This window comes from Sinocyclocheilus anshuiensis, unplaced genomic scaffold, assembly GCF_001515605.1.
Source record: "Sinocyclocheilus anshuiensis isolate Anshui unplaced genomic scaffold, SAMN03320099.WGS_v1.1 scaffold1230, whole genome shotgun sequence".
NCBI lineage: Eukaryota > Metazoa > Chordata > Actinopteri > Cypriniformes > Cyprinidae > Sinocyclocheilus > Sinocyclocheilus anshuiensis.
The window spans coordinates 940,658-945,832 of NW_015558637.1; the positions used below are offsets into that span (position 1 = coordinate 940,658).

General features: G+C 38.6%; 1 long non-coding RNA gene across 1 annotated transcript in view; it reads left to right on the forward strand.

The window, feature by feature from the left end:
- Positions 1-254: 254 nt before the first annotated feature.
- Positions 255-5,175, forward strand: part of LOC107680888 (uncharacterized) — a 9,501-nt gene continuing 4,580 nt past the window's right edge. The window contains exons 1-2 of the long non-coding RNA XR_001633200.1: positions 255-267; positions 4,595-4,597. This is a non-coding gene — a long non-coding RNA (uncharacterized LOC107680888). The remainder of the gene's footprint in view (positions 268-4,594; positions 4,598-5,175) is intronic.

The window sequence follows — 5,175 nt, forward strand, 5'->3', positions numbered from 1 at the left end:
CACTTTTAAAAAGTCTTAATTGAAGCAAAATAAACCATGAACAAAGCCAACCAAGATGAATCACAAAATTATGAACATTATTTGAAGCCAAAAAAATAAAAATATTTGAAATTATTTGAAAATTGGACAAAAAAAAAAGTGACTGCGTACTTAACGGCTTTAGTGAGGGAAAGAACTACAATCCCAAGAAACATTGCAACGACAAATAAAACTATTCATGCAAAGTTGTTGATATATCTATCTAATACAAGTTGATATACTGTATCTGTCTAATACAAATTTGTATTCATATGCATTCATGCAAATTAAATTTTTTTCAACATGGAAACATTGTTTCACGTATTGGAACGTGTGAGTAAGCGATGACAGAAGAGTCTTTTTTTGGCCAAATTATTCTTTAAATATAAAGACGGCAGTCCATTAAAGCCGAGCATGAAGGTTCTATTTGTAATTCATTTATCTTACATGCGTGAATGAATTCCCAGCCAACCTGCAATGGAGTCCGCTACATGCACTACACACCGCTGTCTTGAGTGTGAACAGCAATGCTTTTGAAACGATCCATGTGCATGTGAGCGTGTGTAAACGCATGCACAAATAAGACATAGTGCCGCCACTATGTCAAACTGCGACGAGTTTAACACATGTACTATATGGAGTCGGAAGGAACAGTATGTTTTCGTTGTACGCCCTGCATTTATGCCTATACCCCGAAAAATGATTTTGAACTCTGAGCACACAGATCCTCAAGCCCCTCAGTGCCATGGAAACAGCATATCTCCGATAGCAACAGTGACCATGGTGACATTTGTGACGTAACCTGATGTTCTGTCATTTCTGTAGTGGGGTGTTTTAATTCTTTTTCTCCCTCTCTCTCTGTTTCTCGAGGTCCCTAATTGCAGCTCATTTGGAAGCACGAACGCGTTGTTGTCTTTAAAGATGCATATTAAAATCAGATATCAATCCAGGCTCTATCTTCTCAATGCCTCAAATGATCTTTTGTCTGACAGAGGTGTGAACCTGGAGACCTGTAAATTTAGCAGTCTCGCACATATTTTGCGAGACTTTTTTGTCAAGCCGTAGGCAGCATTTGCACAGACTGCTTGTTATGTCACCATTAGTGCTGAAAGGCACTATTAATAATATTTCGTTAGAGTATGTGCATAGATTTGTGCAATAAGGTTCAACTGACATAAGATTATGTTGTTGATGTGTCATTGTACTCCCTCTCCGACTATCATCCTGTTTTTCTTTGCTTCACTCACTTACTCATGCACCCTGCTTTGCAATCAATAACTCATCTTTCAGCGTCGATTTTCCTCTTCCCCACAGGAAAACAAACGTCCTTCTACAGGACAAACAAAGGGGAGAGAGGGGGAAAGAGATGATGACACACCAAAAAGAGAGGACAGGATGCGTGTCAGATATACTGAAACTGAAACATACTGTCATTTTAAGGGAAGGAAAAAGTGGGCCAGGGGGTGCTGGCTGGGGGAAGACTGAAAGGGTAGTTATGCGATGGATGATTAGCCCTTGTATCCAAAAGTTACCCTTTACAACTGTATCAGCGCAGAGCGGATTGGAAGAGACGAGGAGGGGTTGTTTGGGGGGACGGCATATGGAAGGGATGGAGCTTAAATCAGCACAGAGATCAAAGGCCTGTATTGACCTACGGTACAGATGCATTAATTTCATATAACTTGGACTGCGAAAGATAGACAGGTTTTAAGGCTCACAATGTGAAAATGATATTCGGCTCAGGATTAAAAGGCAGCTGTAATACTGAGTTTATAACTAGGAATCTTCTTAAAGGGGACATTGGATGCAAAATTCATATAAATGTTTGCATATAAATGTGTTTTAGCAGTGGGTGGACACAACCACCCTGCAATGATAAAAATCCATTGACTACTTTTTTTAATCCCCAAAAAAACCTAAACAGTCTCAATCAAGCTGTTTGCTCAGGCCCCGCCCACGACCGCTGACAGACTGTATTAGCACATCTCCACTAGTCTTGCGTAGCCAGACCTTCAGACTGACGGCTGAAGGTCTGGAATTCATGGCAGCTTTTATTGGCCAAGGCCCGCCCATGAGGCCGTTTGACCGACATGTCAAACAACCAATCACAGTTCGTTTAGTTTCAGCGTCACGCTTCGGGGCGTGGAAATGTCGCCACAATAACAGACCGGTGTGTAAAACTCTCGGACGTATTTTAAAGATTCTATGCCGCGAATTTGAAATATTTCACATACTTTTGAAAATCCGGCGTTTAACTGATCCTGATAAGCGCTCATCGTCACAGTTGTAAAGGGGGTGAGGGGGTTTGGCGCCACGGCATCTTTGTTTCCAGGCGGAACGTTAAAGAACGCGACACACGTCTCCCGGAAATCCTGTATAATTCAACCAATCCGATGACTTCGAAACTCCTGAAGTGTTTCCACTTTTGTGTGCCGTATGCATCAGACGTTCAATCAATGGTCCGTGGGCGTGACGTCTGAGGCTGAGACTACATCTCCGCCCTCAGCCAGTTGTATGCTGTCCGCCATTTTCTCTGCGCTCGAGCAGCTCTAGCAACAACAATGACTCGCAAGCAATGCAGGTGTTTTGTAGTTGGATGTAAAAGTGAACATGAGAGTCTTCATTTTCTCCTGACATCAGAGCCGCTAAGGACACAGTGGATTAGTTTAGTTTTTGATGGTAATGCTCCACCGAATACACTTAAATTTGTTTATGTCTGCGCAAATAATTTTACTCCAGATTGCTTTCTGAATGAGGGACAATTCAAGGCAGGTTTTGCTAAAAAGTTAAAACTCAAGGATGGATCAGTACCCACCGTTTGTGATCCAGCTGCACCAAGACACACTTGATATTTTTTATGATTATTTGCAAATCTTCCACGGAAGAGAGGGGTGGAGTGAGCAGTAGCTCATTATCATTTAAAGAGACATAATGGTTCACTGTGAACAGAGCTGTTTTTGACAAGGTAAAAAGGCTGTTCTTTTACATGACCATTGAGGAATTTTAACCAAAGTATGTTACAGACGTTTCATGAAGACCCTAAAGAATCTTACCAACTTGTGGAAAATGGGCATCCGATGTCCGCTTTAAAGAGATTGTTCACCCAAAAAACATTTACTCTACCTCATGTAGTTCCAAACCTGTAGGACTTTCTGGCTTGTGAATAAAAAGAGGAGAGTTTTAGCATCTGCTCCTTATCATACAATAAAAGTGAATGGTGACTAGGGGCTGTCAAGCTTCAAAAATGACAAAAAGGCACCATAAAAGTACTATAAGGGGCTGTTGACATACAATGCTTTTCTATTCCACTGCACCACTCTTCCATTGTTTTGTAAATGTGCTAGATAAATGTTTTTGACCGTACTGAATATTTTATTTTGTAATGTTTTTTTACAGTATCTTGCACATGATGCAGCATTCTGTGGCACTCAGGTCAACTTTAAAAAAAAACGTGTCTTGATGCCTTGCGTTTTTACCCCCCATTCCACTGCCCATGTCTCAGTTTTTTCTGTGAACTCTGGCCCATACGACCTGTGCCCTGTAATCTTATGAAGTCATACAATCACACAAAGCTATAGTAAGACTTCAAAAGACTTTCAATGTAGCACATGAATCATGTCGTTACAGTATGTAGAAATAGAGCAGGGCAAATTGTTCTGTGTCTTTTGTGGTCTGAGGTACAAATAAAATTATATTGGAATAAGTTGAGGGTGAAAATATTTTTTTATTTTTGGCTGAACTGTCCCTTTAACCTCAAAACTACAGAGAACAGCTGGAACATCTATTAATAATAGATCTCAACAGATGTATGTAGCTTTTAGTGTTGACAGCTGTTTATTAAGTTCAAGGGTGGAAACAAGGGGCAATACAAAACAAAACCTTCAATAAAAAAACAAAAACACACACCGTGACAACTGAATTCACTGGAAAAAGGAAAATTAAAGATGACTGGCAAAGAGTGGCAGTATTTTCACAATACTAAAGATGGCGCAATCATTTCAAGTTCAGCTATTAAAAAATCTATAGCATCTCTAAACTGTTACATGACTTTTGGTTTTGAATGGAATTGTGATGCAGGATTCAGGGATACAGTGCAGTCTGGGACATTTGTGCGCATTAGAACCAGTGTAAACATTCTGCATTATCAGATGCTTAAAATAGGTGTGAAAACAGAGCCCAGCCGAGGCTGTGGTAACACTAGAGTACATATGTATGTGTGCCTTGCAATGTTGGGAAGGTTACTTTGGAAATGTAATAGGTTACAGATTACAAGTTACCCTATTTAAAATGTAATAGTAGTGTAACTTTTTCAATTACTTTATTAAAGTAATTTAACTGATTACATTTGATTACTTTTCTAAATTTCTAATGAATGTTTATTTGCAACTGTTAATCATTTTCAAACATCTACACCATGCAGGGTTAACCTTACAGTAGTGCTCAACACTGTCAGAGTAACGCCGTTACATGTAACTAGTTACTCCCCAACACTGGTGCCTTGAGGTGAGAATAAGGATTGTTAAATCGCTTACATAATTTATTCAGTGCAAGTGTGGATCGGGCACCCTGGGTGAAGTGTGTGCCACAGCACTATTGTGAAGGGCACGTTTACAGACTAGGCTGCCTTTCGCTGATCTCTTACCAGGAACATGGAGGATCTCTAATCCAACTCCATACCAAGAACATGGAGGAAGTCAGTGTGGAATTACCATGCTACTATATAAAGAATGCAAAAAGAAGTATTTTGTCGTTTTCCTGTACACACACACACACGCATAAAGTTTAAAAAAGGGCAAATTTAATAAAGTTGCATAAATTTATATTATTGCATTAAAAATTATATTTATAATTATATTAAATAATTATAATTATATTATGATTATATATAAATCAACTATCTATCTATCTATCTATCTATCTATATATATATATATATATAGACAATATAATTTTCCGTAATTGTTTATATATAATGTTTATTTACGCGTGAAGACTCAATATTTTACACAATTTTGTGTAACTGTGTCTTGTTTTAAGGCTGCTTAGATATTTTTACTGGAAAATAAAATACTGATTAAGATTTTCAAAGGGGTCATATGATGTTGCTAAAAAGAACATTATTTTGTGTATTTGGTGTAATGAAATGTGTTTATGCAT